Raw genomic sequence first — 23,871 nt, 5'->3', positions numbered from 1 at the left:
AGAAATCTTAAACTAAAGAGAGAAGAATTGCCTGTAATGACCTTCAAGATGACCTTTTGTGTTTCTCCTCTCTGAATCTGCTCCTCCTCAAGCAATTTAACCTACAAAGAATTATGAAAATATGGTTCCAATCCTTCTACTTTGTTCATTTTTGTAAATTTTTTTGCTTTTGTTTTACTTTTAAATTTCCTTCGGGGTTTCTTCCTTCCATTTATTAGTCACCTTTGTAACACTCACAACTAGTGAAACAAATGTGACAATAGAAAAGCATTGTTTAGTGCAACCCCACAACTTCCCTTTGTAGGTGAGGAAGACAAATCCTTTACCCTCTGGGTCCTTCTGGCTGGCCTACAAACTAAATTCACAGGACGCAGAAAAACAAGAGAAGATCAAACAAAGCTTTTAGCATGCATACATTGGAGACACTCAGGAAAACTGAGCAGCTACCCAAAATGGCAGAGGCTCTCTTCTTTTTTTCTTTTTTGATAATTTATCTCTGAAGCCCTTTTTTTTTTTTTAAAGATTGGCACCTGAACTAACATCTGTTGCCAATCTTCTTTTTTTTTCCGTCTTTTTCTCCCCAAAGCAGCCCCCAAACATAGTTGTATATTCTATATGTGGGACACCACCTCAGCATGGCTTGATGAGCCATGTCATGTCTGAGCACAGGATCTGAACCAGCAGGATCTGAACCAGTGAAACCCTGAGCCACTGAAGCGGAGTATGGGAACTTAACCACTCAGCCACAGGGCCAGCACCCAGAGGCTGTCATCTTAAATACCATCTTCAGCTAAAAACAAAGAGGATGTTGGGGGTGGGGGGAGTCAGTTATGGGAGATTACCAGAAAAGCACAGTAAACAAGAGTAAGGTTGTTATGCAGATTTAAGTCCTTGCCTTCTGCATTGATAAGAGTTTCTAGAGATAAGGTCATCCCCCCTTCTTCCTGGTACAGAGAGGGAGGTATCTTTACAGATGGGGATTTCCCTCACAAATGTAAATGTCTCTTACAAAGGGTAAATTCTACTTTTCAGAGCTTCGTTCATGTCTGCAGCTTTTGAAAAGTAACCAGCCCAAAATAATCCTCATGCCAAAGGGACACATTTTGGGGTGGCCAATTCTGATCCCCCACAGAGCCCAGTGTGCTGGTGATGTGGGATTACAGCATGCTTTCTGAAATTTTCTGAATTATTTTCTCTCCATTGTAGCTAGTAGTCATATTGATATGTACAGAGAGAGAGAGAGAGATAAAGACATCCCAACAGTTAATTTATTCTGGATGCAAAGTTCAGACATTTCAATGTGGTTTTTCTTCAGTTGCTTTTAATTCTTTGTGAAATAGCTTGTGCTCGTACATCCGTAGGTAAAAAAGAATGATCAACTTCAATGTAATATAAAATAATTGTGGAAGATCTAACGTTTAGCTGAAAGATTATTTTAGACAAAAATATGGAGAGTCTCATCCTGATCAGTATTCCTTGACCTGGGGCCCCAGTGGGGTAGGCGGGGAAAGCTGAAAGGAGAAGCAGAGACTTATTGATATGGTGAGAAAGGAATATATCTGAGACTAAGAAAGCAAAAGGTTTAGACCACTGAGGGTCCAAAGAGCAGAAGCAACTTGACTTTATGTGATTTCATAACTGACTTCTCTAAAGATACACAGACTTGCTCAGGTAGAAATGACCTCTCCTCTTCCCAGTCTCAGAAATGAATATGATGCGGGGTCGGTGAGCCGAGGAGTTGAAAGAAAGATTTCTTGGACTCTCAAGATCTGGCAGTAGTGCTCTTTTATTTAGAGAATAGTGTGGAATAGCATGGGGACAGGGCCCATGGGCAGTCAGAGCTGCTGCTGCTGCCCTGAGTTGAGGGTTAGGGTTAATTTTATAAGGCATGGGTATGTGAGTCATCTCTTTACAAGACAAAGGAAAGAACATGAAAAAAAGTTAAAATGGTATCAGTGCAGGCGGGGTCTGATCAGTGGGTGATCCCATGACTTTTAGACAAGAGTCAAATCGGATTAAGTAAAGGTCAGAAGCCACCACCCTGAATCAGTTACATGAGATTGCCAGACAGCAACCAACTTAAATTCTTGCCTTCCCCATTAAGAGTTTCTAGGGACAAGGTCATCTCTCTTCTTCTTCCTGGTACAGAGAGGGAGGCACCTTTTACAGATAGAGATTTACCTTACAAATATAAATGTGTCCCAACAAGGTCAAGTTCCATTCCCCAGAGCCTCCCTCCCTGTCCAAGTTTATGGAAAGCAAGCAGCCCCAAACAATCCCTATGCCAAAGAGACATATCCTGGGGTGGCCAATTTCAGGTCACTACAAGGTCATCCCCCCACTCCTTCACAAATGCAAATATCTCTCAAAGAGCAAGCAAATTCCAGTCCCCTGAGCCTGCTTCTCATCTGCAGTTTTAAAAGTAACCAGCCTAAAATCCTCATCAAATAAAGCCCCTCCATCTTTAAGAATTTTAGCAGAATTAAGCAACAGAAAATGCAAATATCTGTTGTGCCAAAGAATCTGGAAGAGATGAGAAAATTTTAATGTTATACATTTCTAAACACCTATGTTTGGAACATAAGTGAAACAAATAGATATTAGTCCAAATTATTCATTTCGAACACGCTACTCTCCGTCAAACTGGTGCACACTGTCTGGGTCCTTGACTGGGTTCTTAGTTCCTTCTGAAAGGTATAAAGCTACCTGTTCTCTCTACAGCATTTTATGGCCCTTTCTTCTGTAACGTAGGTACATTTTGACAGCCTATCCTACGGCTACATCTTCCTCAACCACAACATGTCCTTTTAAAATCAAGTGCCAATTTAGTTTTGTTTTTTTTTTTAATGGACTATTTGAGGCATCTAACATCCTAGGAATTCTGACCTTTCCCTAGGTGATAACCAGGCCTGAGAAACAAACTGTCAGCTTTCTGAGAGTGAGGACTATGTCTTCTAGCTTATAATCTGCCCACAACGTGTACAATGTACCATACACATTCTTGAAAATTGTGGTGGAGAGCTAATTGATTCCAGGATAGCCACATAAAATAAGCTTCTTCTAGGACATCAAGATTACCAGGGTCTGATTTAAAACATACTGAAAACTCTGACATACTGGCACAAATGGAATAAAGCCAAATCTCTTTCTTTTCCAGTAAGATCTTCACCTGCAGAGCTAGAATCAAAGTTTGCAAGAGGTTGGAGTGGATGTAGAAAGGTCTTTTTCTTGAAGAAATCTCTTGAATTTGGGTTTCCAGGCTGTCTACAGAATTGATATTGACAAATAAAAATGGCAAGCAATAGGTATATTGGAGGATATGAGGAAGCCATTTGGTAAAAGCTAATTCGGCCTGACTTTGTTTTTTCCAAAAGGGCCTGACTGTGGCAGTTGAGCATGCATTGTATATACATTTCCTATGGCAAGAGCAAAGGCCCTTAAGATAAAGGTGCAACTTCCCTCCCCCTCCCAATGGTGACATTTGCTTAAAGATTAAGCATCTTTCCTTAGGCTAGGAACTGATTGCAGCTCTCACCTGTGACCACTCAGGTGGAGACAACAGACTGCCACCCTGCTGTGTTCACTGAGACAGAAGACCTACCTGCTACTTCCATCAATCGCTGTGCCGACAGAGCAGTCTCGCAACTATTGTAAAAGGGACATTTCAATCCTATGTGAAACATCCTCTCTGGGGGTATATAACCACTCTGTGCACCCCACTTCTTGGGTGCCCTTTCTTCCTTTGGGAAGAAAGGCCCCGGGCCATGGTCCTCACATTTCAGCTCAGAATAAACTCTCCCAAATTTTCACTTATAGATTGGTTATGGATTATTTTCATCGACAATATTGAACTTGATATGATTTCAGGGAGTCAGACAGACTTCCCAAATGTTCTTTCTCCTCTGGCCCTCCCTTTAACCATTCTCTCACACCTGAAGCCCTTTAATAGGGCATCATTTTCAGCCATTAAAGGTGAGGCTTAAAGTACAAAGGCAACTTGGAGAATCTTTTGACCTAAAACCATCTTACTCTACAAAAGATTGATTAGGCATTTCCTAGGAAAACATCATAATGAGGGAGAGGGAAAGCCAGAATCTACATTCCTCATAATGGGCATGGCATGTTATGTGTGGCATTTCACAGGTTTTCTTTGACTCAACTGTTCTATTGTCTTTAGCCCCCACTGTAGCCCAGCAGTCTACTTTAACTTAGTTTGAATAATCTGCCACAGGAAAAGAGAAGATATATTAGACTAACTCTTTTAGACTCCAATTCCCTTTTCAGGATTGCAAATGACTTACGATAATCCAATTCAATTCATGTCAACAAGTGCTTATTGAATGTCTCTTGCTATGACTGTCTTGAGGATATAGCAAAATCAAAGACAGAACCAGTCTTTAAGGAGTCTTAATTCTCTGAATGGGAATAAGAATTACAAAAAAGAGCAATTTGAATTGCACAATGAGCATAACCCTAATTGTTTTTGATTCAATTTTATTTTTTACAAATGTATAAACTGAGGCTTAGCAAGTTAAGTGACTTCCTCAAGAAGCCAAATAGTTAAAGGCAAACCTAGGTTTAATACTCAGGCAGACCAGGAAGAAAAATATGTGATGATGGATAGGGAATTATTTTATTTACTGTCAGTTTTCAAAATACATTCACACAGAGTATATTATCCCTTTATAATAGTGTTTTGATGCAATAGTTATTTGCTTACTAAAGAATAATTAATATTTTACAAAATATTTTCCACATTCTACGTGCTCTAGAAATATCTGTGTTGAATAAATTAGTGAATGAATAAAATTAATGAACTTGGGGGGGCTGAACGCACTTTTCCAAATAACACATCAAATAATTGTTATTTTAAACATCAAACTGTATAAAATGTATTTTGATGGCTAACCATATTGAGTATTTTTTTCAATGTATACAACTTGTTTTGCGAATATAATAAGTTTTTGTGGCCTAAATTATGAAATGACTGTGAATCTCACATATCTGTACCCTTTCTTATTGTGTATGTTTATGCTAAAAATGGGGAGAGAAAGGACATACAATGTCCATTGGCAAATGTCAAAATGTTGTAAAATCAAATAGAGAGTGCAATATAGTTTTCAGGTTTCTAAAACTATGTGTCACCTTAAAATGCATCTTGGGCAAGTTCATATTGTTTTGTATTTTTTCTTTAGTTTTACAAACCCATCCCGTTGCTCATAGGTTTGTTTTTGGGTGGAAAAGGGAAAGCTCTCTCCCTAATTTTGAGAGGAAAATAGATGGGAAATAAGAGAAAGGCATTTTTCTTCCATGACTAGACATTCAGTGAACAAGCAGGTTGTTTTGACAGATGAGCTAAAGGTCTGTCCATCACAGACGTGGGAGGTCCTCACGCCTCTGAGTGCTGAAGGAAAAAGCTGAGTAACAGCCGAAGTGTAGATTGATCGAGAGAAAATCTAGGCAAAACCGCTCAGTAAAACTAGATCTAGGTTAGAGACCACTGTTGAAAAGAGAGATGATATTATATGTGACTACATGCATGCTTACATACTTCTATTATTGATGATCCTTCTTTGGAGAATACTTACTAAGTTTCAGACTCCTTCTTCTCACACAGAACATGTATCTATTTATGAACTTGGCCCAAGAGTCACTACAATATCCCAAGCTTTTGAGCTTGTTCTGACCTTTCCCCTCCCCATGCCTTTGGCTACAGCCGTATCCTACTCATTTTTCCACATCTCCCTCCTCCCACACACTCTTCGCTCCAGTTTCTACTCGTTCAATGCACCATTGAATGAATTCCTCAGCTACTTGATTCTGAGAAAATAATTGAATATCTTTTATTTGGCTTTCTCCTGGGTAAAATAAATCCAGTGAAAAACGTCTCTACTGACTTTGAAAGGCCATCTCTACTGAGGTATATTTGACAAATAAAATTGTAAGATATTTCAAATGTACAATGTGATGATTTAATATACATATACATTGTGAAAGGATTCCTTCCATCGAGTTACGTAACATCACCTCACCTGTTTACTTCGTGTGTGTGTGTGAGGACATTTAAATTCTACTCTCTTAGCATGTTTCAATTAAACAATACAGTGTTATCAACTATAGTTGTCATGTTACACATTAGATCCTCAGCACTCATTCATCTTATAGCTGAAAGTTTGCACCCTTCACCAACCTCTCCCTATTTTCTGCACCCTCGTGACCCAGTAACCACTTTTCTAGTCTCTGTTTCTATGAATTTGACTTTTTCTTTTTTAGATTCCACACATAAGTGACACCATGTAGTATTTGTCTTTCTCTGTCTGGCTTATGTCACTTAGCACAGTGTCCTCCAGGTTCATCCATGTTGTTGCAAATGACAGGATTTTCTTCTTTTATAAGGCTGAATAATATTTCATTTTATTGATTCATTTCTCCATCAATGGACACTTAGGTTGTTTCCCTGTCTTGGCTATTGTGAATAATAGTGCTATGAATGTGGGAGCACAGATGTCTCTTTGAGATAATGATTTCATTTCCTTTGGATATATACTCAGAAATGGGATTGCTGGATCACACGGTAGTTCCATTTTTAGTTTCTTGAAGAAACTCCATTCTGTTTTTCAAAATGGCTGTCCAAGTTTGTATTCCCACCAACACTGTGTAAGGGTTTCCTTTTTTCCATGTCCTTGCCAGCATTTGTTATCTCTTGTCTTTTTGATGATAGACATCCTAACAGGTATGTTTCTATACACTAATGAAATATCAGAAAGAGAAAATAAGAAACAATACCATATGCAATTGCATCAAAAAGAAAAAGTACTTAGAAATAAATTTAACCAATTAGGTGAAAGATCTGTACACTGAAAACTGTCAGATATTACTGAAAGAAATTGAAGAAGACACAAACAAATGGAAAGGTCTCCTGTGTTCATGGATTAGAAGAATTAATATTGTTAAAATGTCCATACTACCCACAGTAATCTGCAGACTGAATTCAATGCTTATAAAATTCCAATGACATTTTTCACAGAAATAGAACAAGTAACCCTAAAATTTATATGGAGCCACCAAACTCTGAATAGCCAGAGCAATCTTGAGAAAGAAGAACAAAGCTGGAGACATCACACTTCCTTATTTCAACGTATATTGCAAAGCTATGGTAATCAAAACAGTATGGTGTTGGCATAAGAAAAGGCACATAGATCAATGGAACAGCATACAGCCCAGAAATAAACTTATACATATACTGACAATTTAAGGCAAAGGAACAAAGAATACACAATAGGGAACGGATAGTCTCTTCAATAAATGATGTTAAGAAAACTGGACAGCCACATGGAAAAAAGTGACCGGACTACTTTCTTACACCATACACAAAAATCAACTCAAAGTTGATTAAAGACTTGAACATGAGACCTGAAATCACAAAACTACTAAAAGAAACATAAGCAGTAAGCTTTTTGCCATTGGTCTTGGCAATGATCTTTTGGATTTGATAACAAAAGCAAAGGCAAAAAAAGCAAAAATAAACAAGTGGGACTACATCAAACTAAATAGCTTCCGCACAACAGAGGAAACCATCAACAAAATGAAAAGGCAACCTATGGAATGGGAGAAAATATTTTCAAGCCACATATTCTATAAGGGGTTAATATCCAAAATATACAAGGAACTCATACAACTTGATAGCAATAAAACAATCCAAATAAAAAATGGGCAAAGAGCATCAATGGACATTTTTCCAGGAAGATATCCAAATGACCAACAGGTACATGAAAATGTGCTCAACATCACTAATCATCAGGGAAAGGCAAATCAAAGCCACAACAAGGTATCACTTCACACCTGTTAGGATGTCTATTATCAAAAAGGTGACAGGCTATTTTAAGAAAACAAATGTGAAATATCTTGGGGATTGGAGATATCTAAAGAAGAGCAAAATGTTACATTATAAGAAATACTTATTCTTTTTTGTTAATAGAAAAGGTTATTTGTTAATAGGAAAGGTCTACACTGAATCACCAAGCAGAGATTTTCAGGCTTGTTAAAAGTGAGTGCTTGTCCTATATGAAATGAAGAATCAGAATTGGGGGTGCAGTTAGCGCCTCTAAGAGAGGGAAGTTGACTAGCTTGCACTTGGGTTGAGCATAGAGTTTATACTTATTGACTGAAAGCTCTATCCAAATGAGTGAATTGGCAATACAGTAAAAACATCTTTAACCTTCATTTATGCATAATGTACCAAGAGGAGAGGTGTGTGGTGACTTGCGCAGAGTTACATAATCATTTATGAGAGAGCCATTATTGCTGAAGGAACACACAAGGGAGTGAAGTGACTGGCTACTTCAAAAATGTTTGAACGCAGTAGAGTGTTGGTCAGGTCTTTTTCCTGTTGCCCTTACTGGAAGCCCAATTAAAATTGGCTTAAATTTCTTTGTTAAAGAAATGAGTTGGTTCTTCTAACTGGGTGGTCTTAAAAGTGATTTCATCGTCAAGCACAATCAGATCCAGGGCCCAAAGTAATATCCTTGAAATATCTGGATTTATTCTTATGTAGGTTTTACCGAGGTCACTTTTTGTTCAAGGCTTATGTTGTATCATAGGTAGCAAAACCCACAAAAAGTTTAAAAACTGTGTTTTTTTCCACATAGTTTGGTGTTGATTCTCAGTAATGCCTCACACTAGCTGGTTTGGGTTATCTGTCCAACCTTAAGCTAATTATGGTAGCCAGGTCATTGGCATACCCTCATTAGCTAAGCCAGATTCAAACACCTATTTCTGGAACCAGGGAGTGAGGGTACTGCACAATAAATACATAAACTGAGAAAGGGAGACGGATGGTTCCCAGCAATCTGCTTGTCCCTTATGAATTGCAAAACTGATGACTCTCCCGCCCTAACCACTGCCTGTATCCCTAAGTTCAGGGGATACCTATGTCGAATTTTCATTCGAAAGATAGGAAAAGAATATTTGACTGGACATTCGTGAGTTTCTATCTTTCTCAAAAATACTTTTCTTTATTCCCTAAGGAAGTCAACTCTAGATGAAGAATTAACCCTAGAAAAGCTGAATAATTCACTGTAATTGTTTAAATATAAATTTAAATAATTTAGATGTCTTGGATGTTGTAATTACAATTTCTGAGTTGGTCTTTAGTGACACTCAAAACACTCATTCTAGGGTCATACTCATAATAAATATTCCATCAATGAACGTGAAATTTGTTGGAGTCATTTTCTTGAGCCATGTATCTGTTGGGGATTGTTAAAGCAATAGCTATGTATCTGTATGTAAAAGAAAAGAAAAGAAAACTATTTTTCCCCAGAAACATATTAGAAAATGAAAGCAAGTTCTAAAGGGTGAGAAAGTTCATATCATCCTGAGTAGTGTATTGAAAACCATTGCTACAGGGGCCAGGCTGCTGGTGCAGGGGTTAAGTGCACACATTCCACTTCTCAGCTGCCCGGGGTTAGCCAGTTCGGATCCCAGGTGCGGACATGGTACCGCTTGCCACACCATGCTGTGGTAGGCATCCCACATATAAAGTAGAGGAAGATGGTCATGGATGTTAGCTCAGGGCCAGTCTTCCTCAGCAAAAAGAGGAGGATTGGCAGTAGTCAGCTCAGGGCTAATCTTCCTCAAAAAAAAAAAAATTGCTATGACTCTTTAATAGATTATAATAAATTTCAGTGGTCATAACAATAGCTTAAGATATTAAAAATATGAAAGAGAATATAGCAATAAAATAGAAGAGAAAGAATAAAATTAAGGGCATCATTCCTGGTAGGGATAAGTATTATTCCGTGAGCTTTTATTTCATTTGTTGTTTGCATGTCTGTATATGTTCCAGGCTGCACTGCAACACATATTTTTCATTTTATTTAGAAAAATTTGATAAACATCGCCCCCAGAGTGATGGTATGTGTTTGCTTTGTCAGTGTCCATGTTTTATGTTGTCAGCTGGTAGCAGAGTCAGAGAACAACATTGACACCTAACATATAACCATATTTGGCAGATGAAGACCTTGGAGAGCGTGTGCCATGTATGAATCCAGCTTAGGCAGGTTTTCAATTCGTCCATAATGTGCTCATTGGTTTGGAACTCTGTGGATGTGCATGTCCTTTGGTATGGATGGGTTTGTGTGACTTCTTGTCAAATCAATGTTTATTGACAAAAACCTATTTTGTTGTTTTGTCCCAGAAATCTATATTGGCACCATTCCCTGTGGATATTTGGCTAGTCAGTGGCAACCAGAGATGCCAGCTAGAGTTTTTGCTGTTTTTATGGTGCCAGCTGCTTTCTTGGCTTGGGTTTCTTTTGTTCAGATTGTAAATGAGGGCAAGACACCCAAATCCACCCCAGTGTGCTCAGTGGGAAGTGACAGGAGCCCAATAGCTTCAGGCTAAGCAGCAGGAGCTTTCATGAATGAGGGGTCAGATATAGTGGTGGCTGTAAATGTGGATACTGTGTTAATGGATGTTATGCATAAAAGTACTGGAGAAGTGTGTACATGAATGTGTGTGTGTTTGTGTGTGTGTGTGTTTATGTTTGTATACATTTGGGGAGAGATTTCTTTTTGATTGGAATGTCACTATTTTTAACTAAATGAGATGATTGATTTTGTTTACATGCATAAGAAAGTAATCAAAATACAGGAGAAAAGATCTCCTCGCAGAGCTATAAATTCGTGAATTTTTTTTAAAGCATCTACAAACAGGTTAGTCCATTGGTAGGTTATCCAGGATTCTCTTCTTTTTCTTTTATTCCTAGTGTATGCATTTTTGGCCATTTTAAGATTCTTTAGGACCTTTGCCAAGAGATACAATGAGACAAACAGAGAAATAGGAAATTTAAATCCTTCAAATGATGCGATTTTGGGGCAGCTCTTATAAAATTGGGGGGGTAACGGATTGAACATTATGCCTGTAAGGAAGAGTTTGAATTACCTGTGCTTAGTGATCTGGCTTTCAGATTCTCAGATTAGCACAAGTAACTGAGAGGGAGAGATGAACCACACAGGATGTCCCTGAGACTTCCAGTCATATGGGCAGGTTTGGGGCCAGGCCTCAAGGATGGCACCAGAGAAAGGGAAAGGCTGCAGTGTGATAGAATGAAGGGCCAAGGAGAGCCTGCCTCCTCTGGAATGAGCAGCTTTCATTCGGGGAGGTCAACTATCCAGTTCCACTTACTAGGATGTATTGAAAAGGAAGTAGGGTCAGGTTGAGGGGCCGTTGCTGAAACCTGTTTAAGGCCAGACCTTGCAATGGCATGAAGTGCAATTGTGCTCTCTTAAGAAGGAAAGAAAAAAGTAAAACAGAAAGAGAGAATGAAACCACGATGGCAGTAATTGAATAAGGCTGGTATCTCCTTTTGGACTGATAAAGATATGACTCCCAAATAAAGTTTTGATCCCTGGCATAGAAAAGCTTTCAATTTCACAATTTTGATGGTGTTAAAATTCTGTTACATACATATGTGAATGGCTCTAACTGCCTCTAAATGTATTTCTCTACAATAATAAATTGTGGAAATATGGGAAATTGTGCGTTTCTGTAAGGTATGTCGCTAGTTAAGAGGGATAAAAAGCAAAAGGTACTGGCTTATGTCCTGATTTCTAAGCCATATTTCTTCTGTCAATGACTAACTAAAATCTTGACCCCAACACCAGAACTTCCATTGATTTGTTTTTCAAGCCCCCATTATTTTGGTTCTTGATTATTGTGGCCACCCAGGTTGTCTCTGCAAGAAATGGGCTGAAAGATTAATGGGGTCCGATGAGGGTCCCCTGAAGTCACAATTCTAAGTGCAAATACACAGTGTTACTGAACAAGCAGGCTGACTCCTCCCACCTCACCACCACCTCCCTCTAAACCCTATCATTTAACACCTTCACTGTCAATTTTGTAAAAGATCCTCAAAATCCGGTTTACCTCCTGACTCTGACTATAGAACAGATTATAAATGAACTTATGATTGCCCAGGAAAAAAGCTCACAGTACGCAAATCATCTTCTGGGTACTTTTTTTCCTTGTCTATATCTAATAAACGGACTTCCTCTGAAAAAATTGACTCCACCAAAAACCAGAAGAGACACACCCTGAGCTCCACCCAACCCTCAATTCAGATGAAAGTTTTCTATTTTTTTTTAAAAGAAATACCACAATAATTGCTTTTCTGCTGCTTTGCATGAAATCATGAGACACAAGATGTTTGCCAAATAGTTCTAAGCCTCTTACCATGATCAACTACATGTGAGTAATGAAAAGGGATTGGAGAGGATTCTTTCAGTATTGAGATCACAAATTTAAAGAAAACTGAGAAATCAGACTGATACCTTTAAAGAAAGCATTTCTAAGAAAATTGGTGAAGAGTAACAGCATGAATTCTTCTCACTTAAATATTTAGGGAAATGTACTTTTATGACCACAGAAACTTACATAAAAGCCTGAAGGATGTAATATTTAGATGGTAACTAGGACAGGGACACTTGTAATTCTTTTTTTTTTTTTTTACCTAGCAAATGTCTTATTTAGCTTACATATAAATTACGTGAACCATTCAGATAAATCTCAAAATACATGGTTAGGACAAGAATCTATATCCAAAGTGGCAGGGAAGAGAAAGAAAACCCAGCAGTAACATTACTTAACCTGGATGCAGGCCTCCAGGTTTTCAAAAAGGATTGCTGGCACTATTGAAGGGTACTTTACCCGTCCAGTTTATTCACAGGCCAAAGCCAAAGCCACACTTGAGTATATATAAACATACACCCATTTTCTGTCTGAGGGTCTAAGGACATAGAGAACATGGACCTAACTACTAGCTCACAGTCAACCTCTCAAGCTTCCCTCAATACCCTCATTTAATAAGAAATAGAGACAGGGCTCATGCCACCATAAGATCATATATTGCAATCTATGGCCTCCAGGCTCCCGGTTACAGGCCCCGTAACTTGTGAGGTCCCAATGTATTATCACCTAGGGGGCAAAACTCTGGCTGTATTGCTCTGTTATGGCAAGCAAGCCTGTAGCTGTTCCCATGGGGCCTCCTAGGCTCATGTAAGACAAGAAGTCTGCATAACCTTTCTGGGTCATTCAAACGAGCCAGACGATTGTGGGGTTCTCAGCTCTCTGGAGTGCTCAACTCTTTTGCTTGTTTATTTGGAGAATAGGCTTCTTTTAGCTAGGGCTAAGGATCTCTGATTTATCCTTGTTCTGGATCATTAATAGAGAGAAAATGCATGCCGATATGAAAGGAAACAGTTGTCTTGCAAGCACTGAACCAACACATTACAATGCTCTTTTCCAGGAAGTTTGAGGACTCTCTAGTAAACCCCAAAGTCAGAGCAGAGCTTGTTAGCTATAAAGATCCTGAAGAAAAGGCTGGGAGATTTGAGAGCATTTCACCTTTTGTGAGTGTGAATTTAATCTTAACGGAGACAACAAAAGGAGTTCAGTTAAGGAAAGAGTGTCATTGAGTTTGTCTAAGAAGAAACAGAACCACTAGGGTTATATAAATATACATACATCCTAGTGATACAGCATTTGTAACAGGGAATTTCCTCCAGCCAGGGGATGTGAGTAATGTAATAGAAGAAAATGACTGGACAAGCAATTCAGAATGTGTAAAGAAATACTTCCCTGGAAACTGTGTTTAAAGCAACCACAATTTTCTGGAGGAAAAAAATCTGAATTCAGAGGTGGTATGGGCATGTTTAAATTGTTTCTAATCATAAAACATTCAAGTCAGGTGACTGATTTCCTTTTTCTTCCTGATAAAAAGAAGAACTGAAAAAATACTTCATTTTTTCTGAGTACTAGCAGAGACACACAAGGAGGCCTGCCTGGATTTCAGGCCTAATTGATCTCTAATTTACACAATAAATTTACATCATTGTCCTCTAGACTTGCATTTAGAGCTTAAGACTTCATTGTTAATATTGACAATTATCTATGTTTTTCCTTCTTCCAGAAAACTGGCAGTGTATTAAATACAAGAGCTTTTGTATTCTACCATCCTCTTTGAGTTGAGGGTGATTGCAGAACGAAACCTGGCCTGAAATCAACCATATAAGAGTTGAATGAATACCAAGTTCAACTGGGGAGGATTTACCATATGAATGTTACTTTCCTAAGACTAAAACACAGGTTAGATTTCCAAGTTTCAGAATGTTGCTCAATGAAAGAAATATGTTGCCCATGAGAAAAAAATAAATCAAATGGTGGTGCAATCTATAATCAAAGGCTTTAATGGTCACAAAGCATTCAGAACAAAGGTTTGCTGAGCTAGCAAGACATGGAAAAAGTTTAACACATAGTCCATTCTAAGTAAAAGGTCTTTATTACCTAAAAGAATAAGAATGCTTGTTGGTTGTTTTAAGTATTTTCTTTTTGTTGTTATTTTTATTGTTATTTTTGTTCTATTTTTAAAGACCTCTAGGACTAGCAAGAAAAGATTAACTCTTTCTGTAAAGGGAAAGAAGTTTTAGAATATGAATCCTCTTGAGAGAGAGAGTAACATCTAATACACTATTTTTCATTCTAATTTCACAAGCTAAAATGCATTTTAAAAAGACTTTAAATTTTCTTTTCTTAATTTGTCCTTATTTAGGACTATTGCAGATTTTTGCCTCCTGGGGTGCTCTTAAAAGAAGAAAGAGCAGTTCGTCTCTGTTCATTGGCTCCATGGAATTGCTCCTACACAAAACCTTTGGTAGACAGCACCAGTGTTGCAAAGGAATGCAGTGTCAATGTATGCTTATCCTGGACTTCATACAGCAGGAAGCAACAGTGTCCGGGTGGAGGAATAAAAAAGGAATGTTTCATTATCCTTTTATTCACAGGTAGAAAGAGACAAATGCTATTTATATGAAAGCAGATACGCTTGGTTCTATTTCATGGCAAAAACCTTATTCGTAACTCAGCCCTAACACATAAAAAAAAAAAAAAAAAGAAGTGTGTAAGCACATGTGGCCTGCATACCAGCATTTGAGTGGGTGGTGAACAGTAAATCTGTGGTATTAGCAGACGGAAGAAAATGGCTAGCATGCAGATTTAAGGAGGCATCTAAGAAAAGGACAGATAAATTGCTGATTGTTTTTGACCGTGACAAGATAATACACGGCATTTGTAAAAACTCTGTTTTCCAAGCAACAGAAATAATTAAGCTCTCTCAGAAGGAAAGCAACAATATTTTCATACTATAAACATTTCAATATTACAACCCAAATGAACCATACATACCTTCTACAGTGGGTACCTCAACCACAATAATATATTGATTCAGTCTGGTCCATAAATCTTGCTCATGTGTTCTACAAAGGCAAATACAGCCTAATATTCTTGAGGGCAAGGTGTGCTTTGGTAATTTTATGTAAAATTTTGCCACTCCCCAAATGTAGTTGATTCAAAAATAATGATTAATTGAAATGCTCAGAGAATTAAGGGAGTCTGAATTATTTAAATTCTGATGTTAACCTTCAAACCTGTCTTCTTTCAACTCTTCTTTAAAATTCTTCAAAGAGTATCTTTCACTTCTCAGTTAAGTTGGGGTCCATGTTCTAGTCTGTGCCTGTTTCTAGCCAGCACAGTAATGTGAATCAACTAAAATTGCTTCTTTTGTGAAATAAATAGTGATGATTACTTAAATGATTATTTATGAATTAAAGAATATTTCAATAAGCTTTCAGAACAATCCATGGGTGGAGTTCATTATGAAAAGTATTATGAAGAAAATGGAAACTTTCTCTGGCAAGTTTGCACCTTCACTGTTGCATGTGCCGTTATCATGAGCATCAATTTCCTTGTGGAGCTGATGGTGGAGATTAGGAGAGATTAAGATGAATATGTGTTGGCCTTGGTGCTTTTTCAAAAAGAGACATATCTGTAGTAAATGAGAGGACACTTTGCTACTAAAGAAAAAATTACTCGAAATAGAACTAATATAAGGTATGGGAATACCAACCAGAATTTTAGAAAACTGAAATTATGGCATGAAAAGTGTTTTTACAACACAAAGTGAAAATGTCAAATATAACCACTATACGAGCAGAAGTGGAAGGGATAATCCTAAATTTTGGTGGATTTAGCTTTGTTTATCTAATACAAGTAAAAACCTCAATTATGTGTCCAGAGGCCCATTTACAGTTGTCTGATATGGCATCTGTAAGGCCTGCTGAGAATGATGTCAAGGATCTGGGAGCTCACATCAAAACAGCTTTCAAGCTGCATAAAGATATTTTTTTAACAAGTATTATAAGAAATGAGCAGGGCAGATAGTATAATAGGAAGAGCACTGTCTTAAGACACGAAATCAAAGTCGAATCCTGGTTTAGTTTATAAGTTGCTTTACGATCTTGGGCAATTTAATTTCACCTTTTAGAGTTTCAGTATCATTGACTAGAAAGAAAAATTCATAATATCTAAGATGCTATTTCAATAGCCAATATTTCTAGTTATCTAGGGTTCATTCATCAAATGATCATTACAAATCCCTAACAATATTAGCTTGTCCTCTGGGCCTTTGCCTCTTTCCGCAAGCAGATTGCAATAGGGTAGAAGGATGCCTTGACTGATCATTCAAGGGTTTAGGCCCAGTGATTTCCAGGTATGGGGGGTTTAATGTTCTGTGCTATCTCAAGCTCATATTGCATGCTCTACACATGATGAGAAGTCATTCCTGAAGGCGAGAAGAAGCTAACTGTGAATAAAGGGTAAAGATACTAGACAGAGAGAGCAGAGACCAGGCCCTACAGCTCCTATAGTGATAAGACTCAAAGCAATAAAAGCAGGCTTCAGAATGGGGCCAGATAACGGCCATGGTGGCCAGAGCCCAGTGGATTAAATCCAGGAACTGAAGTAAAGCAGAAAGGAGCCAGGAGTTGCCTCAAGTCACCACAAAGAAACTGAGAAAGACATATGACGGACCACCAGTGACTTAGCCTTGACTGAATACTGACTTTAACTTGTCTCAGATCTTAGATTTTTATATATTTTCTGTTAACATTTGGGGTTTGAACTAAATGCCAAATCTTTTAAAAATGTAGGTGAGGTTGAAGACTGTGTGCAGGGAGAAACAGAGGCTTTTACTAGGCTGGCCCTGACAGGACAAAGAGTCTTACTAGAGGGTCTCAACCTTGTTTGGAGCCAAATGGGCCTTAAACCTAAGTCAAGAAGGTGATAGCTTACATACATACAGGTGGTTGAAAAAAAACCCATGCACACCAATAATTTATCCTAAAAATACCTCAAATTCCTTCATTTGCAATAATTTCTTTTGGCTATGCAATCATTCTTTAAGATATACCCTTTTTACTAATAGGCACATGAAAAGATGCTCATCATCACTGATCATCAGGGAAATGCAAATCAAAACTAACTAAGATATCACCTTACACCCGTTAGAATGACAAAAATATCTAAAACTAATAGCAACAAATGTTGGAGAGGTTGCGGAGAAAAAGGAACCCTCATACACTGCTGGTGGGAATGCAAACTGGTGCAGCCACTATGGAAAACAGTATGGAGATTCCTCAAAAAACTAAAAATAGAACTACCATACGATCCAGCCATACCACTACTGGGTATTTATCCAAAGAGCCTGAAGTCAGCAATCCCAAAAGTCCTGTGCACCCCAATGTTTATTGCAGCACTGTTTACAATAGCCAAGACGTGGAAGCAACCTAAGTGCCCATCAACAGACGAATGGATAAAGAAGATGTGGTACATATATACAATGGAATACTACTCACCTGCAAAACAGAACAAAATCATTCCATTTGCAATAACATGGATGGACCTTGAGAGAATTATGTTAAGTGAAATAAGCCAGCGAGAGAAAGATAATCTGTGTATGACTCCACTCATATGAGGAATTTAAAACTATGGACCAAGAACAGTTTAGTGGATACCAGGGGAAAGGTGGGGTGGGGGGTGGGCACAAAGGGTGAAGTGGTGCACCTACAACATGACTGACAAACATTAATGTACAATTGAAATTTCACAAGATTGCAACCTATCAATAACTCAATAAAAAAAAAAAAAAGATATAGCCTTTTTAAAAGACATGACTATAGGGCTGGCACCGTGGCCGAGTGGTTAAGTTTGTGGGTTCCGCTGCAGGCGGCCCAGTGTTTCCTTGGTTTGAATCCTGGGCGTGGACATGGCACTGCTCATTAGACCACACTGAGGCAGCGTCCCACATGCCACAACTAGAAGGACCCACAACGAAGAATATACAACTATGTACCAGGGGGCTTTGGGGAGAAAAAAGAAAAAATAAAATCTTTTTTTAAAAAAAAAAACCCATGACTACACATGGGACAATCAGGACACAGTATGAACATGTGAGTGTCAGTGATTTGATTAGATTGCTCTCCTGGAAAAAGACAGCATGAGAGCACCTGATATTTGAGGAAAGAGTGTGATAAAGGGGAAGAAACGGTGCAGAAATGGGGTGCCAGGGAATATAGTTCCAAAGGCAAAAATCTTCTCACTTCATATTTTCCCCCAAGCATAAAAATAATCAGGAGTGATTTAGACTTTCTAAAATGGAAAAATGAACACCTAGAGACTTAAGATTTAATTTGATTCCTTGCTATATACATAGCTTGCCTGTGTGGCCTTAAACTCTAGAGGGCCTAGTAGTTCCTTTTACTGGTCTAGAAGGAAACTCAAACACATCCTTCCCTTAGTCGAATTCCTTTGTGCTGGAGCCGCTCTCCGAGCTCCTTGGAAGAAAGGTGCTGTGTAAACCATGAGGGTGTGGACTTGGAGCCCGGGGTAGGGAGCCTGTGCGGTCTTGGATGGAGCCTTGCTTTCTCCATGTGCATTCAATTTATGATTTTTTCATTTCTGGAACCCACTCAGGAGGCTGATGGTGTGCGTTATAAGTCTGGAAAAGCACATGCACGAAACAAATAAATAAATAAATAGCTGCCCTCTGCCATAGCAGGGCACTACTTCCTCAGAAATGAGTCGGCGCAAGGCTGCTTCGTGCAGATAGCTGAGATACCCCATCATTCTGGCATGATTCATCATCTCCCCCAGCCTTGCAGGCAGAAGGGCTAGCAGGAGAGTGTAAGGGAAGGAAGTAAAAGAGGCATTTCACCCTTCTGGGTGGGGCTCGTGATATGTTGAAAGCTCTCCTAGCTGAAGAGGGGCAAGCAAGCAGATCCAGATCCTTCACTTCACATCAGGCTCCTTGACCCCAAGATTGGAGACTTTGGGGTCACCCTTTTATTTACTTAGGACTTTGCTGAACCAAGTAACACTCAAATCCTGGCTGGTGCTTCTTATCCAAACCTGAAAATATTTATCCCATTGTCCTGTGCTACTGCTTGTGTGATCTGGGTAAAAAGAAAATGAGTTAGTGTGTGTTTTTACTGTGATGGTTACTAAAGAGCTCACTCAATGATGAAAATAGAAAAGCAGAATGCTACCTTCCAAAATTATCAAACAATCATCAAAAAGGAGGGAAGATTTTAAGAATGACATTTCTTTTCTCTCATTAAACGGTGTACAATCAGATATATTATTTGATTATATAGATTGATTTAGTAGCAGGCTTTCTACTAAAAGATATATTGAAAAGTTTGAGTCATATTACTAATATTCGTAGAAAAGTAAATATAATTAGAAACATAGAGAAGTGAGAAAAGATAATTATTTTAAGGCCTATACTTCTTTTTTTAGGTTCATATTTCTTTAATTTGCAATTTTCGCTCTTCATATGAAAGGCCTCAGGCAGAAAGTACACAAAAAGTCCCTGTTCTACCAGATTTAGAGAAATGAGATACAAAATAGAAAGAAGGGAGTGAATAATGTTAATAGAGAAGACAGCAATGTATGGTTCACTGAATAGACTTGGGTCAAATTATAGGTAATGTTACAAATAAGTGACTGATCTTTTCTTTTATAGAGAAACCTTGACAACATTAAGAAGTGAATAATTGAAAATGGCTAAATTACAAAGAAATCTTAGATAACTAAACAGAATAAAAAGATACACTGGGCATCACTCTGACTTCAGGAAGACACCCCCCAGTTAGACTAGCTTCAGATTCCTGAAAATCTAGCCCGGCATGGACCATCTTGTAATCAAATCGAGTTTTAACGTATTCATACTTGCAGGAAAATTTTCTCTCCTTTACTTTCTAACCCCAAATCCCACGTTTCAGCCTGAAAACTATTGTATCTCCATTCGGGGGCAATGAATAACTCTTACAAAATGCAGTTATTTTCAGTGTTTCTCAAAAGTATGTCCTTTGGACTACCAGAATCAGAATCACTTAAGGTGCTTGTGAAAATGCAGATTCTCAGTACTCAACCCAGTGTTCCTGCTTCAGACCCTCTGGGATTTGCCTCAAGAATCTACAGTTTTATCAAGCTCTATAAGGCAGTTTTTTGCACAGCAAAGTTTGAGAACTTCTGTTAAGCCAGCAATAAGGTATTTCCAGAGAATGCCTCCAACTGTGTTTCGATTCTTAGCCAAGTGACTGTAATGGTTACATCTAAGGTAGAGAAATCCCTTCATTACAACACTTTCCTCGCTGTGAAGCAATCCTGATGTGCCGGGCTTAGGGGAATAAAAGGAGTCTGACAGAGGAAATGCCATTGGATTTCCACACCCATGGAATAAACCATCCGAAGGAACAGAGGCCACAAGCAAAAGGAAATTTTTAATGCTTATCACCAACGTGTAGTTGATCCTAGTGAACTTCTGCCCTAGAACTAGGGAACCACATTTTTCTGTAAAGGGCCAGATGGTAAATATCTTAGGCTTTCTGGGCCGTTCAATCATGGCCACAATTACCCAGTTCTGCAAAAACAGCCACGAACCATACGCAAACGTGTAGGTGTAGCAATGTTCTAATAAAACTTTGTTTATTGACACTGGAATTTGAGTTTCATATAATTTTCTTGTGTCATTAATATTATTATTTTTTTAATTTTTATAAATCATTTAAAAATGTTAAAACCTTTCTTAATTCCCTGGGCTGTACCAAAATACACAATGGGCAGGATTTAGCCCACTGGCTGTAGTTGGCCAATCTCTGCCCTAAAATAGCTGTCAAAATTTAAAATCCTGTTTTAAAGGTATGTTTAAGCACAGAAGACTGGGCCTCACCTGCAGAGTTTCTGATTCTGAAGCTCTGGGCGAGGCCCTGACCATTTGCATCTCTAAGAAGCTCCTAGGTGGGTTCAATCCAATCCGAGTAGTTTCAAACATCTACCTTGTTTTACCAATATGAGAGTATTTTGTTTTTGTAAATTAAGTCCCATATTTGGAAAGAACAAGGATGACCCAAATCAAATGAAGTTGTAAGAGAATGCTTCAGCTTGGAAGTTGTTGAGAGACTAGTTTAGACTTACCAATGGCAGAGGTGGAGATGTGGAAGATTTCTTGGCAAAAGAGACCTGGGAGGAGAAGAAAATAACAAAGAAACAGGGTGGAGAGTCCTAGTTAGCATTACATTAAGAACAGGTTTGGCTGATTCATGCTGACCTTAAAGTAATCTAATAGAGCAGCTGAAACTGTTCCATGTGAATCATTTCATCTGAATTCCAAGCCGTTATTGTTATTTTTATTATCAGGGAAACAAAAAGTATTGTGTGGTCAAGCAATTGGTTGACAATTCAAAGCAACTACAAACAATTAAAAGGCCAGGCCCTTGTTTTCAGCCCATTTGCTTTACTGTGCACGATGGATTGCAAGGAGCTTTGCTTCAGAGGGCTTCAGTCTGAGTCTAGAGGTCAAGGAATGAGGGTGAGGAAGTAAAAAGAGGTCTCTCCATTCCCTTTGCATTCTCAGTTCTATCTCCATGGGTCACTTCTACTTCCTTTGGGACCTAGGCCTGTGAAGTATTCTCTCTCTCCCCCAATCTCTTCCTCTTCCTCTCTCTCTCTCTCTGTCTCTGTCTGTCTCTCTCTCTCTCTCTGTCTCTCTCTGTCTCTGTCTCTCTGTCTCTGTCTCTCTCTGTCTCTGTCTCTCTGTCTCATCTCTCTTTCTCTCTGTCTTGTCTCTCTCTCGCTCTCTCTTTCTCTCTCTCTCTCTGTCTCTCTCTCTCTGTCTCGTCTCTCTTTCTCTCTCTGTCTCGTCTCTCTCTTTCTCTCTCTCTCTTTCTGTCTGTCTCTCTCTCTCTCTGTCTCTCTCTCTGTCTCTCTCTCTCCGTCTCTCTCTCTGTCTCTCTCTGTCTCTCTCTCTCTCTCTCTGTCTCGTCTCTCTTTCTCTCTCTGTCTCGTCTCTCTCTTTCTCTCTCTCTCTTTCTGTCTGTCTGTCTCTCTCTCTCTGTCTCTCTCTCTCCGTCTCTGTCTCTCTGTCTCTCTCTGTCTCTGTCTCTCTCTGTCTCTCTCTCTCTGTCTCTCTGTCTCTCTCTCTGTCTCTCTCTCTCTCTGTCTCTGTCTCTCTCTCTCTGTCTCTGTCTCTTCTTCTCTCTCTCTCTCCCTCTCTCCCCTTATCTGCAGTACCTTCAATCTTTTCTTTCCAGGGACTCCTGCATTTTTCCTTTCATGTAGAGTCCTGAAATTTAACCCTTTACTCAAATATGTTCCTTCCCTGGGTTTACACCCTAATTAATTTATTTTTTTCAATATAAGGCGGCATTTACAAATGTGGAAAGAAATGAAGACCTGCTAAATGAGAAAGGCAAAGGCTATTTATTCTGAGCTCACTATAGCAAGGGATTCAGCCACCATCTCTTGTGTTTTGACAGAGACTCAAAGGCAGGCAGAGTTGTGGGAAAGGTTTTTAGTGGAAAGAAGGGAAGGCTTCGGGCGTGCCTGATCAGAGGCTTTGGGGAAGCTGTAGGTGGGCTAACTAGAAGCAGGGCATCCGATGTGATTGGTTAGGGGTGCATATTTGGCTTTTTCTGGTTGGTCCTAAGTTGGAAGTAGGGACAAAAATTAGGGAAGCTGTTAATTATTAATCAAACCCCAGCCATTCTGGGCCTATCACCATAGAAGTTATTGCTTAGCTTCTAGAATCATCACTAGAGATGGCAATCAAGCTGACCGTAAGCCTGACTTACAGCAGGCTGACTTCCTCAGTGGTGTATTGTAGATAACGGGGTTAGCTTCCTGGGCAGGTTGACCAATGTCTGTTTCTATATTCAATCTCTCACAAATAAATAGTTTACACGATGACCTCCACTTCTTCACCTCTCCGTCTACCCTTCCACTTTTAATTTTCCATAATCTGGTTTCTGCATTAAGCATGCTAAATAAATATTTCCCAAACTGCGTGTTCTCAACATTGTGGCCCCACAAGACATTCAATATAAGAAGAGTTCAGAACCAGCCCTGACGGCCTAGTAGTTAAAGTTCAGCGCGCTCCACTTTGGCAGCCAGGGTTCAGTTCCGGGTGCAGAACCACACCACTGGTCTGTCAGCAGCCATGGTGTGGCGGCAGTTCACACAGAAGAACTGGAAGGACTTAAAACTAGACTATACAACTATGTATTGGGGCCTTGGGGAGGGAATAAAGGAAAGAGAGGAAGATTAGCAACAGATGTTAGATCAGGGCGAATCTTTGCATGCAAAAAAAAGCCCTAAAGAGTTAAGTGGCAAATAAGGTAAGGAAAGACAGAATTCTATACCCATGCCATCCTCTGGACTGTGAGCTCCAGAATCCATATTGGCATAGCAAAAGCTCTGAGAATGAGTTCAGAGAGGAAACTTTTATTCAGTTTCTCAGAAGTACTTGATCAAGGAGTTCTACCTTGATTTGTACATTTAAAGTAACATCAATTATACAGTTTTACATATATTTAATATAGATATTAAATAATTTCACTTAATATTTATCATCCAGCTATACTCATAGTTGGTACTTTTTAGGAAATCCTACGCCAGGAAAACTGCCAATCGGAAGTTGCC

The sequence above is a fragment of the Equus przewalskii genome, chromosome 17 (assembly GCF_037783145.1).
Source record: "Equus przewalskii isolate Varuska chromosome 17, EquPr2, whole genome shotgun sequence".
NCBI lineage: Eukaryota > Metazoa > Chordata > Mammalia > Perissodactyla > Equidae > Equus > Equus przewalskii.
This window is presented reverse-complemented; position numbering follows the sequence as displayed.